This window comes from Oncorhynchus gorbuscha, linkage group LG13, assembly GCF_021184085.1.
Source record: "Oncorhynchus gorbuscha isolate QuinsamMale2020 ecotype Even-year linkage group LG13, OgorEven_v1.0, whole genome shotgun sequence".
NCBI classification, from domain to species: domain Eukaryota; kingdom Metazoa; phylum Chordata; class Actinopteri; order Salmoniformes; family Salmonidae; genus Oncorhynchus; species Oncorhynchus gorbuscha.
In genome coordinates this window covers 30,496,889-30,517,272 of record NC_060185.1, presented here as the reverse complement: position 1 = coordinate 30,517,272, position 20,384 = coordinate 30,496,889, and positions in this window count along the sequence as shown.

The following is a 20,384-nucleotide window of genomic DNA, read 5'->3' as shown; positions in this document are numbered from 1 at the left end:
TACTATAGTGCTGAAGCTCCCTCCCTTAAAAGTGGATGAAAACACTTTACTGTGTCGACAGTAGACAAACATTATTCAGATAAGAGACTAAAGAGGTAAGGTCTAAGCTATTAGAAAAGACAACTTGTGCTACAGATTGCACACATCTAGGAATACGAAGTCATCCCATAGTATTTTATGCTAGTCTTGAAATTGTATTTTACACCTTGGTTTAGATTTTTAAATGTTATACTTGACATTGAAATCTGTGTGTTTTGCTGCAGATCTTCAGTGAAACAGATTGGTGAGATGGCTTTATCCAGCTTCCTCATTCTGATATTGTGGGACATGATCAGGCCCTCACCCCTGCTGAATGTGGGTTTTGTAACTACCAGGCATAGTAACTACATTGACTCTCCATTTCACCTCTTGTTTACTGTAGCTAAGCCTCACCATCTTAGCTTTATATAAGACAGTGTTTATGATAAAAGGATTTGAGACGGTTAGGGTTAGAGTCTTGTTAAGTTGTTATTTGAATCATGTCTAAAACAGCTAGATTGCTTCAGAGCAGGGACACTTAAACTACAGTGGTTTATCTGTATGTATTGGCTCAGAATTCATTTGAATGTCTTCAATCTCATTCAGTGTCTTCCTGCATCTTTCAGAATACACAGCCATCTCTGTGGTCTGTGGGACCTCCTCCATTGACCTTGCTACTCAAATCTGCCCTGCCATCTACACTGAATACAATGAGAGTCTGTTGATCCTGAATCAGATCATGGATAACATAGTCTGGAAGGGAACTCTGGACACCAGAGTGAATCCTCCTGTCCTGAGATTCAGCTTTCCCATTCGCCAAGGGGATGCCTGCGGGAGTGTCTTCTTGATTATTAATAGGAGAATGTTTCAGTATGCTCTCCTTCTGCCCTGGAGGAGTGTTGTGTTAAAAATGTATATATTTATATAGCCCTTATGGGCTAGGGCAGGCCTGCCCAACCCTCTTCCTGGAGATCTACTGTCCTGTGGGTTTTCAGTCCAACCCTAATTTAACACACCTGATTCTACTAATTAGCTGCTCAACAAGACCTTAACTAGCTGAATCAGATACGCTAAATTAGGGTTGGACTGAAAACCTACAGGACAGTAGATCTCCAGGAAGAGGGTTGGGCAGCCCTGTGTTAGAGGGAACACTCACAGCACCACTAACCTTGACTGAGGGGAATGGGGGAGCAAAGAATGTAGGTTTCTCTGAGAGGTTTTGACCCCTGTGAATCTTTTAAAACTTTTGAAACGTACCTTATCATGAGCTAGAAAGTAACACTAACTTGAAAGTCCATTTAGACTAATGTAGCTGAGTTGAACAGGTGATGGCTTTCAGTCTAAAATAAACTTCAAGGGAATAAGAGATCTCATTGTTTGGTTTGCTTGTACACACTATTGCACACAGCAACCTTCAAAGCCACATAGTCAACATACTTCGTCAACAACACCCAGGTGGACATTTAAGTGAAAAGATTTACTGGATATATCGCTTACATTTGAAAATCAGACAGCAATTGAAATTGGGTCAGGATGTGACTAGGGGGGTGTTCCTATCTAGGTTGTTGATTTCTATGTTGGCCTGGTATGGTTCCCAATTAGAGGCAGCTGTTTATCATATTTAGGCAGCAATCTCCCCACTGTGTTTTGTGGGATCTTGTTTTTGTGTTGTTGCCTTTGAGCACTTCATGTACATCACGGTTCTTTATTTTGTCTTGTTCAAAGTTTCACATCAATAAATATGTGGAACCTAGATCACGCTGCGCTTTGGTCCGAGTATGTTTCCAACGACGATCATGACAGAAATGGCAAAGTGCCAATTTTCCAACGTGCTGCCACCTTATAAAATAACTGCAATCCCATTCCAACATTTGTAAACCTGTCTGATCTTATGTAAGTGTGCTTTTATAATGGTGCCATCTTCCTTTCTTCCTTCACCAGGATGCAAACTATACCACACCCCTGGTTATCCATCCTCTGGGTATTGAGCTGAGGACTAATGTCTACGTTCAGGTTTTAGCTGCCAACCTGACTTCCTAGTAAGAACCTTCTCGTTGTGTTCCCTCTTAGCCTTAGTAATAATTACTGTCAGTTCTGGACCAAACTGTTAAATATGTATAGAGGGTTCTACATGTGATCTGAAATGTTTGAGTCTGTTCTGATGACCTCACTCTTTCTCTACAGATACCATGTGCTTCTGGACCGACGTTACGTGTCTATCTTAACATTCATTAATTTCTTTGTATTGTTAGACAAAAAAAATAACCCTCTTCAATCAAATTTGGAGAAAGTGTTAGTAGCGAAATTCATATCAAATGGTTAATCATTTTAAGACTGGGCTTGATTAAATGTCTTTCCTCCTTTGCATTCAGACACAGTGTACCTTCTCACTAAAGAATTTAACTATCTCCATCCATGTTCTTTATCGAGTGAGCTCAATGCAAAACAGAGGAGTAGCCACTTTGTCTAGGCACCAAGGTGCCTTATAAATAACATTCATATGATTTTTAGATCAATCATTAATACTCTTTCTGTATCCATCGGTGTGTTGTCCTGCCTGTGTGTGGGCAATTGTGAGGTTCACCTTTTTTGTAAAGGTGCTCCATAGATCAGATGACCACCATGCTGGAGAATGGAGACAGCCATAGGGCCATTTTCTACTTCCCTGCCTTCTGCTTTATTGAGCAGGCAGCAGAACCAGACCGTCCCCACCTACTACTTGCACTGAATCACACACCTCTGTGATTGCAGGACCTTCAAGGTACAGTACCATTGATCTGACCACACAACGTTATGCACCATCCATCCATAACATGTCACAGCTTTGGTTGTTGGCAGCTTTACAAATTCAAAATAAAGAGAAAAGGATACAAAGAAAGTTAGAAAATGACCCTTTACTAGTGGGTTGCCTCCAGAAGTCACATTTGAGCTGTCTAAATTTGCAGCCTGGTCTCATAGACTAGATGGAACATAGTAAATGAAAAACCGGTACACTGAAATTATTTTGATGTTACATGAGACAGAAGGTTATTTAAGGCAAAAATAAAAGGAGGGTGGTTGGTCGGGGTGGATAGGTAGGAGTATAATGCAAATGTCTAGCAACCAAAGTGTTCTATTTCTAACATAGCATGAAAATAGTAACTTGTAACATCATATGAAATGGATGATGAACTTCCACAAAATAATACATGTATCGTACATGTCAAACGTAACATATCATACAAATTTGAGTGTCCCAAATTGTATTATACTATGTTACGTCTACCCTTGAGTCCAGGTTGCAGCATACAGTTTGTTGCTATATGTTAGGTATAGATAACTGTACACCTGGTGTTTCACTGTATAAACAATTATTGAGGAATAGCATGGTCACTATACCAGCACGATACTCTTCTGTACTCTTTCTTTCTCTCCCACCACATAGCAATTCAACAGGAAGCGGAGGAGGGCTGCAGAAACCCCCATTGGCCAGGATGGGATTTCAGATGAAGCTCTCTTCACCTCAGGACCCATCAAGACCATGGCAGAGAGCTGTATGTCTACTCTCTATGTATCTATGTTATATTATATGTACCAATATGCCCATATTAGGACCACATAGCTTTTCTAAAAGACGTGTTAATGTAAAGATAATTTCACCATGTTCACTAGGCATATCTATTGTTTTCCATTTCCAATACTCGCATGTAATGGCAATTTATTTGGAATAATCTTATGAATACTGTTTCTCTTTTTCAGCCTCTCTTACTTCCAAAGAAGAGGGTATGTTTTTTCTTTATCACATTAACTCTGTCATATGACAGCAAACCTTTCACTTTTAAAGTGGTGAACATCATTCTAACAGGAAGGCCAGAACTGCTCAGAAGCTCTTCCGTTGGCTGTTGGTGTAATTTACTGTATCATGTTGCTCCCTCTCCCCTTTGTGCACAGCGCTTTCTGCTGGCCAAGTGAGCGGCCGGGGTGTCTCTGTTGGTCTGGAGATTGCCATGGCAGTTGTCATTGTGGTTGGTGTGGCTGTTCTAATGATGGCTGCAACCTTTTATTGCAAAAGGATGTGGTTAAGCTAATGCCAGTGCCAGAATGCCATGCCAAAGCCCTCATCAGGAGACGGAGACATGACATGAGTTCAACAGGGTTACATTTCAGTACTGCTGTATTTGATTTATGTATTTTTATTTAAGCTTTATTTAACTAGGCAAGTCAGTTAAGAACAAATTCTTATTTACAGTGACTGCCTACCAAAAGGCCTCCTGCTGGGACGGGGGCTGGGATTACATTTTTTTATTTCTATATAAATATAGAACAAAAGAGTAGTGTTCTCTTGTACTCACTCAACCTTGACTATTGATTTGGCGTCGTTTGTTTCTTTGGGCCTGTTACAGGCTCGGTAACATGAACATTCTCATTGGTTTAAAACCTTATGGATATCCCAGGTAATAACTGTGCTAACAAGTAGGGTGGACCGTGACTATTGTAAACACAGATAGTTGACTACTGACCCTGTGAGAAACCTAAGCTTTATATGTACAATCCAGAGCTGCATTTTAAAGTTTTGTTCATCTTTAGGTTATTGTAATCTTGATCTTTGTTGTGCATGTTATATGGAAAGATGGGACATGTATAATTAAATATTGGTAGCAAATGAGTGTACCCTGCATTCAAGTGATCTAAGATGCCATAAGGATGAGAAAGTGGCATGTGTATGTCTTTAAAAAAAATCCATATTCCAGAAATATGAAGATTAATTTGGCTATTTATTTCCAAGAAATGCATGCATGTGAAGTCATGATTTTATATCCAAATTAAGTGAGACTAAGGACTGCAAGCGTTCCTTTCTAAAATAGGACTCTTTCAAATAATCTTACACGTATGACGTCCTATAACTTTCAGGCTTGTGTGCTTCTTGTCTTATGGATACTCAGGTGTATTTCTGTGGCTTTACTTATGGATTGATGTTTAAAATGTATCTTGTGAAAATTGTTCTGTGAAACCTTTGCTTATTTCCAAGACGTGAATGGTTTTAGATATGTACAGTGGGGCAAATAAGTATTTAGTCAGCCACCAATTGTGCAAGTTCTCCCACTTAAAAACGATGAGAGGCCTGTAATTTTCATCATAGGTACACTTCAACTGTGACAGACAAAATGAGAAAAAAAATCCAGAAAATCACATTGTAGGATTTTTTATGAATTTATTTGCAAATTATGGTGGAAAATAAGTATTTGGTCAATAAGTTTATCTCAATACTCAATACTTTATACTTTATTATATACCCTTTGTTGGCAATGACAGAGGTCAAACGTTTTCTGTAAGTCTTCACAAGGTTTTCACACACAGTTTCTGGTATTTTGGCCCATTCCTCCATGAAGATCTCCTCTAGAGCAGTGATGTTTTGGGGCTGTTGCTGGGCAACACAGACTTTCAACTCCCTCCAAAGATTTTCTATGGGGTTGAGATCTGGAGACTGGCTAGGCCACTCCAGGACCTTGAAATGCTTCCTACGAAGCCACTCCTTCGTTGCCCGAGCGGTGTGTTTGGGATCATTGTCATGCTGAAAGACCCAGCCACGTTTCATCTTCAATGCCCTTGCTGATGGAAGGAGGTTTTCACTCAATCTCACGATACATGACCCCATTCATTATTTCCTTTACACGGATCAGTCGTCCTGGTCCCTTTGCAGAAAAACAGCCCCAAAGCATGATGTTTCCACCTCCATGCTTCACAGTAGGTATGGTGTTCTTTGGATGCAACTCAGCATTCTTTGTCCTCCAAACACAACGAGTTGAGTTTTTACCAAAAAGTTATACTTTGGTTTCATCTGACCATATGACATTCTCCCAATCTTCTTCTGGATCATCCAAATGCTCTCTAGCAAACTTCAAACGGGCCTGGACATGTACTGGCTTAAGCAGGGGGACACGTCTGGCACTGCAGGATTTGAGTCCCTGGCGGCGTAGTGTGTTACTGATGGTAGGCTTGTTACTTTGGTCCTAGCTCTCTGCAGGTCATTCACTAGGTCCCCCTCATGTGGGTCTGGGATTTTTGCTCACCGTTCTTGTGATCATTTTGACCCCACGGGGTGAGATCTTGCATGGAGCCCCAGATCGAGGGAGATTATCAGTGGTCTTGTATGTCTTCCATTTCCTAATAATTTCCCCCACAGTTGATTTCTTCAAACCAAGCTGCTTACCTATTGTAGATTCAGTCTTCCCAGCCTGGTGCAGGTCTACAATTTTGTTTCTGCTGTCCTTTGACAGCTCTTTGGTCTTGGCCATAGTGGAGTTTGGAGTGTGACTGTTTGAGGTTGTGGACAGGTGTCTTTTATACTGATAACAAGTTCAACCAGGTGCCATTAATACAGGTAACAAGTGGAGGACAGAGGAGCCTCTTAAAGAAGAAGTTACAGGTCTGTGAGAGCCAGAAATCTTGCTTGTTTGTTATTGACCTAATACTTATTTTCCACCATAACTTGCAAATAAATTCATTAAAAATCCTACAATGTGATTTTTCTGGATTTTTTTTCTTCTCATTTTGTCTGTCATAGTTGAAGTGTACATACGATGAAAATTACAGGCCTCTCATCTTTTTAAGTGGGAGAACTTGCACAATTGGTGGCTGACTAAATACCTTTTTGTCCCACTGTATATGTTTCTGCCATTTCTTCATGATTGCATGCACTATATCAAAGCTTGCAGGATCAATATGGCTGTGTCTAATTCATCTACATCAGTAGAAACCTTCGCTATAGCATGATATCAACAAACATACGGACCAGAGTTCAGGTGGGCCTTCACATTTCAGCAAACAAAGGAAAGGAGGGGTGCACAACAACAATGACAGAAATCACCAGGATGGCTTACCAAGAAAAACTTCCAAAAGGACTAATTCGAGGTAAAAAGGAGTTGGAGCACTCGACACAAAAGGCAGAGATTGATTTGTTATTGCTCACTTTAATCCATTGTACAGGATGCAGACAGGTGACTAACGTTTTGACGTCAAGCTGACGTTTTCCTCAGAGTGACCTGGCTATTGCACTTAGCTCCTATTTATAGCCTAGTGGCTCATTGAAACACAACAATATAAAACAAATTATAGTGATGAAAGGTAAATGGCAAATTATAGCTCAAGCATGCTGACAACTTTAGATCTTACTCATTTTACAGCCGCTTGTAGAGCGAAGGCTACTATACTCGAAACCAGAGATCCTTGTCTCGTTGCAGAGTTGTGGTCAGTTCTATTTCATGTGAAAATCAGGAAATGATTGAAAGTTCTGTTAATTTAAACTTTCAATACTCACAGAAAATGATGGCCAATTACACATTGATTGAATGGGATGAAATGGAAATGACCCTAATTCAACTCGTAATATAAAAATGTAGGGCTACAAATCTGGGTGAGAAGTTAAGGAGCCTATTTGATGGAACGCGCAAACAGACTGCCTATTCATTATCATACAGTAAACATTTGATATCTGTTCATAGCAGTATGTGCTGCTCTTCCAGCATCTTTCCACTAGGGGGTATCTAACCACTATTTTCAGTTTTTCAGCATAGGGTTGATGTTGGAGAGTCTCTTCGCTTACTCTAACAAAGGATATTGTGATAGGTAAGAATCCTCAAAGATAAGCAGGTGCTGTCTGCAATGCAGTGGTATGGAGTGCCTTTGTTTAACTGGCATTTCAGTCCATAGCACCTTTAAATTAGAACATGATTCACTAGGGATGTCTCTTTAAAGTAATCTTAGCACCATATTCTTCACAGGTAAAGTGAGTGGCCTGCCTTTGTTTGATAATGGTGTCCTAAAAAATACAAGGTGAATATGTGGTGTGACCCTATGAAAAGTGATCTGCCTGAAACGAGGGGGGGGGGAAAGTTTAGGAACTGACCTCAGCCTTGTTAGAAAATGATCTAATTATGAATTCACACCCAGTTAAGTAGGCCATCACAAACTCTGTGACAGGATGACCCATTTTAAAACAGCAGAGGATAAATCAGTTAGGTAAGTATCCTCCATAATGATTAGTGTAATTGTGTGTTAGGTATAAATCTCCCCTCTCTTTATAAGGGCTTCTTTATAAGTGAATTAAAACAACAAGGACAGGCGTGTGCTTCTCTAATAGCGTGGACATTAACCTTTAGCTACAGATGGGCTCTCTAAAATGTTAATGCTCTGGGGAGAGGGATCTAGTCTGGAGAGTGGTTGGTTTGGAACTCTGTGTTCTGTTTGGTTGCTCTGATCATGTTGCTACTGTATTTGTCTGGGCCTAACTTGACAGGCCAGATGGAACACATGACCATTACAGTAACACAATAATGCATGTTCGTGATGTGATTTGTGTTAGGTATGTGCCTGTTAGTATTGTTGGGGGAACCAGCTGCCTGTAACCAGTGCCTTGCCTTCCACAGATTCGTGTTGCTTTATATAAAGCACAGAATAGAAAGAAATCATGCATTCAGTTGAGATTCAATTTTGCCAATGTGGGAGCTTTATAGGAAATCTTATGTGGTTATAGAGACACTCAAAACAAGAAACAATCACTATCTCATGTGCTGCACTGTGCTCGCGACAAATAAAGAGCAATCCCACTAGGCACAGGCCTCAATTCAACATCTATTCCACGTGGGTTCCACGTCAACAACGTTGACTCAACCAGTGTGTGCCCAGTGGGGTGAGACATGATTCTATTGATCCGTCTGTAAGGATAATAATACACTAATTCAGCTGTACATTATTTGGGGGATTATATTACTGAGTAAACATTTGCATGGCACTGTGTTTGAATTGGTCAGACAGGACATGTATGAAGGATTGACCAACCTGGCCTGCTGTAATTCTGGTCAGCCGTATGAAGAGTTAGTCCATCATTTTCCCTTATGAAATTAACAAAGCCTTCTCTGTGTTTGCTTTCTTTATTTACAGACACATCGCCAAGGTCTCTGTCTGTCATAGAGCTCTGTATTTGAAAAGAGTGTTCATGTTGGCATGGATACCAGGCAGGTAAAACTCATGGCCCTTAGATCAGATATGATCAGCTGAAGATACATTAGATGTGGCCCCAGAGACACTAGTACACCAGATTTAGATGTTTGAAAGTTTTATAATAGAGGAAAAGAAGATTGTGTGTGTGTGTGTGTGTGTGTGTGTGTGTGTGTGTGTGTGTGTGTGTGTGTGTGTGTGTGTGTGTGTGTGTGTGTGTGTGTGTGTGTGTGTGTGTGTGTGTGTGTGTGTGCGTGTGCGTGTGCGTGCGTGCGTGCGTGCGTGCGTGCGTGCGTGCGTGTGTGTGTGTGTGTGTGTGTGTGCGTGTGCGTGTGCGTGTGTGTGTGTGTATATACAGTGCCTTCGGAAAGTATTCAGACCACTCGACTTTTTTCAAATTTGGTTAAGTTACAGCCTTATTCTAAAATCCTCAGCAATCTACACACAATAGCCCAATGACAAAACAAAAACAGGTTTTTAGAAATGTTAGCAAATTTATTAAAAATAAAAACATAAAAACCTTATTTACATAAGTATACAGCCACTTTGCAATGAGTCTCGAAATTGAGCTCTGTTGCATCCTGTTTCCATTGATCATCTTTGAGATGTTACTACAACTTGATTGGAGACCACCTGCGGTAAATTTGGAAAGGCGCACAACTGTTTATAAAAGGTCCCACAGTTGACAATGCGTGTCACAGAAAAAACCAAGCCATGAGGTCGAAGGAATTGTCCGCAGAGCTCAGAGACAGGATTGTGTCGAGGCACAGATCTGGGGAAAGATACCAAAAAACATATGCAGCGTTGAAGGTCCCCAATAACACAGTGTCCTCCATCATTCTTAAATGGAAGACGTGTTGAACCACCAAGACTCTTCCTAGAAGAGTTTGAGAGGATCTGCAGAGAAGAATGGGAGAAACTCCCAAAATACAGGTGTGCCAAGCTTGTAGCGACGTACCCAAGAAGACTCGAGGCTGTAGTCGCTGCCAAAGGTGCATCAACAAAGTACTGAGTAAAGTGTCTGAATACTTATGCAAATGTGATATTTACATTTTTTTGTGAAAAATTAGCAAACATTTCTAAAAATCTGTTTTTGTTTTGTCATTATGGTGTATTGTGTGTAGATTGATGAGGGGGAAAACAATTGAATCAATTTTAGAATAAGGCTGTAACATAACAAAACGGGGGAAAAAATCAAGGGGTCTGAATACTTTCCAAAGGCACTGACTGTGCACACGCAAGGTGTGTGTGACTGACATCTCTTTCAAAGAGAAACCTGACCCATAGCTCTGGAGGTCGCCGTGGGCATCTGTTTAGATACAGAGCCGAGACTCTGTTTTGACCAGGAGAAGTGTGAGAAGGAAAAGGCTAAAGGTTTACGGTCACGCAAAGGGGATTTCTAATCTTATGACCCAAGCACCTGGTTTAGATTTGAAATTCCTCAAATTGTTCCCTATTTTCAGCAGGTATGTGGATTTGAGACAACAAGAGAGCTTGGTTTCTGGCGTTGTCTTTATGCAAACAGTACAGCAAACAAAGAAAGACAGAAAGAATATTAAATCCCAAAAGACAGGGTAATACTACTATAGAGGAATAGCCCTATTTGTCTTCTTGACCGGTACACAAACTCTTAACACATATTTTAAGAGGTTACTAGAATATTATTAAACGATAGGTACCTACAGCAGAGTGCAGAAAACTCCTGTGGAATTACTAGGTGAAGTGGTGGCCCAAGAAACAGGATTTGAGTGTCAGATTCACAACCCATCAGGAGTCCTCTACACTAAACCCCCTTTAAAGGATGGTGAGGCTTATCTGTTGAGTCTGGTTTGAGACTTCTACTTGTTTCAGAATAACCCTGAGCAGCATTGATCTCTTCCTGTCTCTCTATTAAATACATTTTTATTCACAGAAATTCCCCTATTCCCTTCTTGATATATTCCTTAGTCTTAAATACATCTTCTGAAATGGGAAAGGTCATCATCACCCTGTCCTGTTACGTCTTAACATATTTTTCAAGCTGTCCACCATTCTCTCAACATTGGGCTACTTGTTAATGATTGATGTGAACACCTCTTAATGTGATGGATGAAGCCCCCGCTGCATGCCGGGATAGAGGGCAGAAGGCTTCTCTTGACTACTCTGTGAGTGTGAATGAGGGGAACACGCCTTGTGTCTGTCTCTCATGGAACAAAGGCACATTTAATTTAAACCCCATCAATAATGCATTGCTAGACAGACAGAAAGCAGGGAGGGGCTGAGGCAGGGAGGGGGCTGAGGGGCTGGGAGAGCATTGAAGAGCACCAACCTCCATTTGGTAGAGGCAATATTTTCTTGAGAATTTATCTGTCAGAATTGTACACAGTAAAGTCTTAGCTTTGGTTTTATCAACACGTATGGCTCATTGCTTTTGCAAAAATATTCTGGTGCATGCCCTACAACCTATATTGTCAGCAAAAGGGAAATATGTAGAACAGAAAGTGCTGACATGTCTAGCCAGTGCATATATTATGGCAGACCCCCTGATTTTGCAATCACTGAGTTAGTAGTCAACAGACTTGGAGGCAGAGAGGCAGGACAGGAGGGGGAGTGGTTGAAGTGAAAATGTTGTGTGGTGTAATCAGCAGAGAATTGAGACCGGGACTATTAGTGTGGAGTGTGTGGCTGGCTGGCTCTCTGTACCCACACCCTGTCTCCTATCTATTCTACTGGAGGAATGCATGCCCACTTAGCCCTGCTGACCCAACACTAATGCAGTCTACAGGGGGGCGTAGGGGGAAGCAGGCCAGCCACGCCCACATGGCATTATCAGAGACACCCTTGGTGCACTCACACAACACAAATGCCCTCTGACACTCCGGCTGAGATGGGCCAACGTGCCCAAATCCCTGTGTAGGCCGCTGGGAGACCTGAGGAGCAGGATTACCTTTCATAATTCATAGAGGGAACCAGACATCCCCAGACTGGTGGCAGACTGCCTGGGGCGAGGGCCTGCAAGGCTAAACCAACCTGTTTCATAATGTATGCAGTACACAGCATATCGTGACCCAAACTCACAGACAGATAGGCAAACCCTCAGATATTCACAGGCCAAAGATGTGTATTTAGCTTAGCCATACCCTCATACTTGTACATTGGCACTTTAACCTGCCAGGCACAGCCACCAAGTTGATGGGGTCCATGTAATTGCATTTCCTCCCTGGTGAAGAATGAAGAAGCCCCCCTTTTGGTCTCACTCAGGTATTTTAAGTGATTAGGCATGAAGGCGGAACTGGCAAGCTGATCAGGCATAAAGCGCTGGCAAACAGCACGGCACTAAAGAGTTAGGAGAAATCCCCCCTCAGTGCAGTCAAGCGTCAACTCTCAAGGCAAAGCCCTGCAGAGCAAATTGTAATGAGTTAAGTGCAGCGGTGAAGCTAATTGCAAGGCAGAAACCCCTGCAAAAAAACACTTTCCTATTTCTCCTTTGGGTTTCTCAAATTATGGTCTTGACTCTTTAGATTGGTCTCAGGTTGTCCTGAAATGTCAGAACTGTCATTTATTGTAATTGCCATATTATGATTATTTGGATAAAATGTAAGAAATGCTGCCTGGTGCATGGCTGCAATCCAATCCATGATATTTGTGCCTACTCACTCAGTCTCAGACATTAGCACAAAATGTAACTGAGTTTCATTGTTTCCCCTTGTGTTGTTGTAGTTTTAATGTATTTGGTCATTATTTGTTAATACTGTCGGTCACACTTTAATGGATAGTCCGGATTTTCATACTATCAGCAAATTTTTGATAAACAACTGCTTCCTAAGGGATTTGGAGTGAAAACCTACAGGATAGTAGCTTTCCAAGAACAGGTTTGGAGTGAAAACCTACAGGACACTAGCTCTCCAGGAACATATTTGGAGTGAAAACCTACAGGACGGTCGCTCTCCAGGGTCAGGGTTGGAGTGAAAACCTACAGGACGGTCGCTCTCCAGGGTCAGGGTTGGAGTGAAAACCTACAGGACGGTCGCTCTCCAGGGTCAGGGTTGGAGTGAAAACCTACAGGACGTTCGCTCTCCAGGGTCAGGGTTGGAGTGAAAACCTACAGGACGGTCGCTCTCCAGGTTCAGGGTTGGAGTGAAAACCTACAGGACGGTCGCTCTCCAGGGTCAGGGTTGGAGTGAAAACCTACAGGACGGTCGCTCTCCAGGGTCAGGGTTGGAGTGAAAACCTACAGGACGGTCGCTCTCCAGGGTCAGGGTTGGAGTGAAAACCTACAGGACGGTCGCTCTCCAGGGTCAGGGTTGGAGTGAAAACCTACAGGACGGTCGCTCTCCAGGGTCAGGGTTGGAGTGAAAACCTACAGGACGGTCGCTCTCCAGGGTCAGGGTTGGAGTGAAAACCTACAGGACGGTCGCTCTCCAGGGTCAGGGTTGGAGTGAAAACCTACAGGACGGTCGCTCTCCAGGGTCAGGGTTGGAGTGAAAACCTACACGACGGTCGCTCTCCAGGGTCAGGGTTGGAGTGAAAACCTACAGGACGGTCGCTCTCCAGGGTCAGGGTTGGAGTGAAAACCTACAGGACGGTCGCTCTCCAGGGTCAGGGTTGGAGTGAAAACCTACAGGACGGTCGCTCTCCAGGATCAGGGTTGGAGAGCCCTGCTGTAGAGCATCTACAGATGGACTATCGAAATACTTTATTTTTTGTTGTTGTCAATGCGCTGTTCGTTTTCAATGCCCTGTATAGTTTTCAATGCCCTGTGTAGTTTTCAATGCCCTGTGTAGTTTTCAATGCACTGTGTAGTTTTCAATGCCCTGTGTAGTTTTCAATGCCCTGTGTAGTTTTCAATGCCCTGTATAGTTTTCAATGCCCTGTATAGTTTTCAATGCCCTGTGTAGTTTTCAATGCCCTGTGTAGTTCTCAATGCCCTGTGTAGTTTTCAATGCCCTGTGTAGTGTTCAATGCCCTGTGTAGTTTTCAATGCCCTGTGTAGTTTTCAAGGCCCTGTTGTTTGCACAGCCTTTGAAATGCAGCTCCATGTTTTCCCAGACTGACTCCTATTACTCCATCTGATAGAATGTGAAAGAATAGAGGTGCTTAATGTGCCCTACCTCATTTCTGACTCCTCATTTCAGGTGAAAAAATAAATGCATGTGCTATTACTTATTTTCTTCGCAGTCATTCTTCTGCCTGCGGGGTTGAGTTGCACATGCCGGGAGCACACTCTCACTAGCTCTTGCTTATTTATCATTCACACAGCCTCTCACCGCCCACTCTCTGTCTGTCATTCTGTTAACCTTTGATGAGTTCATCTAACAAGATATTTCTATGAATAAATGAAAGCTTAAGCATAATTTTACTCAACACACCCCCCACCTGTTAGACATAATTGTTCAAGACAATAAATTAGACATCTGTACAGCATGGTTTTCATTGGTGAAAAAATGGTTCCAAAAGGGGTCTTCGGCAGCCCCATAGGAGAACCCTTTTGTGTTCCATGTAGAACCCTTTCCACAGAGGGTTCTATATGGAACCCAAAAGGGTTCTACCTGGAACCAAAAGGGTTCTTAAGAGAACCAATAAGAATTCGTCAAAAGGTTATCCTATGGGGACAGCTGATTAATGCTTTTTTTCTATGGGTGTAAAGTCAGCTAAAGTAAATAAGGCTGCTGACATTAAGCCCCAGAGATCTCTTATCATTGTGTGAAGCTTCAGCAGACCTCTTGGATTAGCTACAGGTGGCTAAATGCCATATTTTAGTGGTGGTGAAAAGGGCATTATTTTAGTGGTACATGAGGGGAGTAAACCCGGACTCTCGCTTCTCCAACCAAATAATATTCTATAACCATTCAGTTCTTGTGAAGTATGGTGTTTTCTTTTTAGCATTTTCAAAAAGCTTCTAGGTTCAGTGAGCACCATTTTTAGATGGTGATATCCCTCAAATCCAATGGGAAAACCACAAAAGCAACCTGCAAATATCTGAGTAAAACTACTCTCTGTCAAGATGTTTCTGAAAGGCATCAGAGAGATTGATGTGTGTTTCAGATCATTAACTGGAGAGTAAAATTATTTTAAAATGTGCGTGTCTACCAACTGTTCTCCACCCTGTTTAGAATGCAGTGGAAAGATGAGATCCCTGTGGGAGCTGAGGAGCTGGAAGCCCAAAACACAAATAAACCTTTCCCATGACACATCCCTGAAAATAGAGAGAAATATCTGAGCTCTCTGCATCATCCTTCAACCCGCATTTTCCTGTGAGTGCTGGAGGCAAGGCACATCACCACCATTTGATTAAAGATTTATACCCTTTCTGACATGTTTTCTCTCACTTTCTGAGGGCCTTATGTGAGATGGTCTGCTGGGAGACGTAATTTAAGAGAGGGGTGTGGCCTCGTCTCATTTGTTTTGCTGTAGTTGTTGTTGTGGTTGTGTACTTGTGGCTGGGTTGCCAAACAACAAAAGTAGTCATGAATATATTCAGCGTGGCTCATTTGGTTACATGGGTTATGAAGGATTAAATGGCCAACATAAACAGAACCTGACTGTGCGGCTTCCTTCTGTAGGTGTCAGTCCGTCTTTTCCCTGAAGCACTGGACAGCAGCCGTCAGACACTTCTAATTGGTGTCTCTTTTTCTCTGAGAGTGGAAACATCAAGAATGTTTCAACCTTTTCATTCTCCACTGAGCTGTGGTGGTGGGAGTAGAAAAATGTCCTTGTTTCATGGTCATGAAATTAAAATTAATGAATAATGGGATGAAGGTGTGTTCTGGAAAATTTCACATTAAACATTCAATGGGTTTGGCTAATCTTTTGATGACGCACAAAGAGAGAAGGTGCAGAGAGAAATAATCTGTTCTTTAATTAGTTCATCAATATTGTATCTAAGAAGAGAGAGAAAGGGCAGTACGATCCTTTCAAATAGTGTGAGATTATTTTTTAGAAGATCTAATGAACCTCAGTGTATTATTTTAATGTTTTATACTGTACAGTCAAGTGTTTTGGAGAATTTGAGGCCTATATCTTCCACTTTCTGTTTAATTTTGTTTACATGGTTGGGGTATGTGGGTGTATGTGTATTTTGGTTTGTGTGAGTGGACTTGTGCGTACATGTGTGTGCATGCTCATGTGTTTGATTGTAGATGGATAGTCATGGCTGTAGAGACATGATGGACTGACTTACAAATGCCTCATTGTCAAAAACAGAACTCTGGACATGAGGTTTCATCTTTGAATAGAAAGTGGGTACCGGCTCGGGAGATTGTGGGAAGGTTGGAGGCCTGACCTCTGACCTTGTGGTGGAATGGGGCCCGGTGCTGGCGGGATTAGAGCCCTGTTCTGTTAAAACGGAGAGAAAGTGCCAGAAGGCTTCATGGAGCCAGGAGTACGAGCCAGACACAGTCTGAGTAATACTAGAACTCAGTGAGTTCGTCATCGCAAGAAGCTGCAGTACCAACAAGGGAAATCAACCAGTTACAAGAGGTTTACTGGAGCTAATTTCCTGAGCTAGCACTGCTGTTTTGGCCTGGGGCAAAACAACATTGTAGCAGTTAGTAAATACGCTATTAACATATGTAATTGTTGTACTGTATGTGTGTCTATAGTTTTGTTCAATGTTGTGTTAGTGTATGTGAGTTGTTTTGTATGAAACTTTGTTCCCTCTGCTGCTGTTGGACCAGGTCTCTCTTGAAAAATAGATTTTATCGCAATAAGAAACACCTGTATAAATGAAGATAATTTATAAAAAGTGGAATCTTTAAAACTGAAAGATAATTATTGTTAATTGAGAGTGCTATGATACAGCTAAACATAGCCTGCTATGTAGTTCCACCTCCAATTCCACCTCCTTCACTTACTCTGAGTAGAGATGGAAAAGAGACTTCCTCTATTTCAATGTTTTTTTGTCATCAGAGATGGGCCAACCCACTCATTATCAGTCCAGCAGATTCTCTGGGTGAGAATAGTGGAAGGCATCAATGAATAATGGTATTAACCCTCACCTCTGACTCCCTCATGTACCGAAGCAGCATTGTGCTGCTGTGCCGACAGATAATAAGAAGGACAATAAGCCTCTGGTCTATTTTCACGGAAGAGAAGACAGTTTGGAAAGCAAGCATGCCTCAATGTAACAGACACACCTTGAAATCTGACAATGCCTCTTTGAGAGCTCCACAAGCTTTCATTTCATGCTCCTTTTCGATTCTCTTCTCTCCATTTTTCAATTTCGATATTTCCAGTACCTCTCTTTATTTTGTACATTTTGGTGTTGTTGGAGGTGGCCATGGACATGGTCCACAAAAACAGTTGTTCCTCAAGTAAAGAACCATTGCAATAGGAAGCAGATGGTATGCATGGTGGGGGCATGGTGGATCCATCCATTAACTGTTCCTTCCAGCTTGCACACATACCTGAATGATGTCAGAGGGATTTGTGTATTCTTTGTCATTTGAATGTTTGTTCATAGCAAGATGGAAGTTGTGCAATGCAGGGTCATTTCCAGTGATCTAAGATAATGAATCAATAATACATTTAGAGTTCCGTAATAAAGGGGACTATTATGGTGTCATGAATTGTTCATGTGTTATGAATGCAAGAGCAAACCCCCTTCAAGTTGTGTTTGTCATTTTCACTCTTCACCTTAGCCTTCTCAGAAGGTTAAATCAGCAGTGCCTTGTTGCAGGCCGTATAACATTATGGGACAAAACAAAGACACAGGCAAATACACAAGACCATTTGGATGAACCAATTTATTATGCACATAATAAATTGGCCTCTCAAGCTTGATGAAATTAATCTTCCTCTGAATTGCCTCTGAAATGTCATAATTGTCTAAGTTTGCCTCTCACACATCAGTTTGGTTATGCTGAGTCGATCTGCAACAGTTTCATTTATTGAGGAGTAAGAAGTCGAACCACACTATTTGGAATCTCAATAGATTGCCGATGAAATGCTAATTGTCTACCAGTGCAGACATCATTGTACATAATTCATCATACATCCATGTGTAGCCATCCACTAACACAAGACTGTTTTGTTACTGTAGTCTGTTGTGCAGTTGGTGCGATGTTCGACGTGTGGAGAACATGGAGCCCTTTCAATTTGGCCTTGAAAACTACACCTGATCCTTCATTATATTGATGTAAAGTATTGGGTGGCAGGCACACAATGCATCAGTTTGAGCACTTTAAGTCACTATCATGGTGCTGGCCATGGGCCTCTGCTGTTGTGTAGCATAGGAATCCGATCACAGTAGTACCACACTCTTCAACACATTTACCAAGACCTGAGTCAGAGAATTAAAGAGGGTTCAAATAGATGTAATTTACTTTGGGCAAAACATCACAGTGTTAGATATTGGAATTGATCAATTCAAGTTGTTTTCATACAGCAAACATCCGTAAATAATCGTAATCGGGAGAATATATTGGATTCCATTTCTTGTCAGCTATTTCAAAATCAGAACATATTTCCCTATGAATGAAACTCCCCAGTTTGAGATGAAACAAGATTGCACAAAATAACAGTTTAAAAAGAACATCAAATAAAATAAACCGTTTACCCATGTATAATACTTACATACAAGACTTTATGTGACTACAGGCTACATGTAAATGAATTGATTATTTTCAGATGTCTTATATTGTCTGGATTCCTACAATAGGCCTAGATATCAAACATTTACATATGCTGCTTCAAAACCACTATACCATCACAAGGATTATCAAAGGTATTGCTATGGGGAGGGAAATATTGCCAAGATGGCCTTCACTGTTACCTGCTACTTTTCCAGAGACAGGTCATCAATTTCATAAAGACTAGTTAGGTTTGGTTAGGTTTGAATGGCACAGTTAGATAACCTACACATGAAATAAATGCAACAAAGTATAAAAATAAGGCCCAAAGTGAAATAGTTTCAAATAGGCCATTGCGGGAGGCAGTGGAGGGTGTGATGAGTGAGAAGGCACCATAGCAGGGACACAGGGGCTTGCCCAGTCCAGTGCTGACCCCCCCCCCCCCATTTGTTCCTGCACCGAAACCTTTCCTACCAAAGGTAATTAAAATCCGCAGCAAGCACTTAACAAGATTAATGCCATCTTTATTTCCAAAATAAGCACCACATTCAGGATTTAATGAACTGCAGCTTCAACAATTTTTTTCTACGATGAATCAATAACTGAAAGGCAAGATGATTCAAGATGATTCATTCAAGTCAATAGGGTCTTAGCTCTGTCTTCTGACATCACACACAGTTCTTCATCAGGGGGGGGGTAAAATATGTGGCTCAGGATCTCAAAATATGTTTGTGCTAGGAGGCATTGCACTCTAATAAATTCCCAGGTTTTCGAGAATAACACAAACAATGTTCATCAAAGTATATCTCCAGGCTTATGATGCTTAGTTTAAAAGTGTAAACTGCAGTTTGTGTTTACTCTTAAACATCAATATATCACCACACAGAACATTTGCTGTACACACACATTATGTGCACATCACCTGCTGAACAGTCTCTTTTAGGCCATATAGCAATGCTTTGTCATGGGCTCTCCGCATGAGTCAGTGGCGCATTTGTTTAGCAAACGGTATTCATTGCTAATCTTAGTTTGTTTGGAGCAGAGGTGTGAAAGGGGCCCTCCAAATTGTGTTCTTGTAGGTTATAAGAGGGCAGTCAGAGCATGAAGGTACTGGTCATCATGTTGTTATTCAGCGCCCAGGGCAGTCAGAGCACAAAGGTACTGGTCATCATGTTGTTATTCAGCGCCCAGGGCAGTCAGAGCATGAAGGTCCTGACCACCAAGTTGTTATTCAGCGTCATGGGCAGTCAGAGCACAAAGGTACTGGTCATCATGTTCTTATTCAGCGTCATGGGCAGTCAGAGCATGAAGGTCCTGGCCATCATGTTGTTATTCAGCGTCATGGGCAGTCAGAGCATGAAGGTCCTGGCCATCATGTTGTTATTCAGCATCATGGGCAGTCAGAGCACAAAGGTACTGGTCATCATGTTGTTATTCAGCGCCCAGGGCAGTCAGAGCACAAAGGTACTGGTCATCATGTTGTTATTCAGCGCCCAGGGCAGTCAGAGCATGAAGGTACTGGTCATCATGTTGTTATTCAGCGTCATGGGCAGTCAGAGCATGAAGGTACTGGTCATCATGTTGTTATTCAGCGCCCAGGGCAGTCAGAGCACAAAGGTACTGGTCATCATGTTGTTATTCAGCGCCCAGGGCAGTCAGAGCATGAAGGTACTGGTCATCATGTTGTTATTCAGCGTCATGGGCAGTCAGAGCATGAAGGTCCTGGCCATCATGTTGTTATTCAGCGTCATGGGCAGTCAGAGCACAAAGGTACTGGTCATCATGTTGTTATTCAGCGTCATGGGCAGTCAGAGCATGAAGGTCCTGGCCATCATGTTGTTA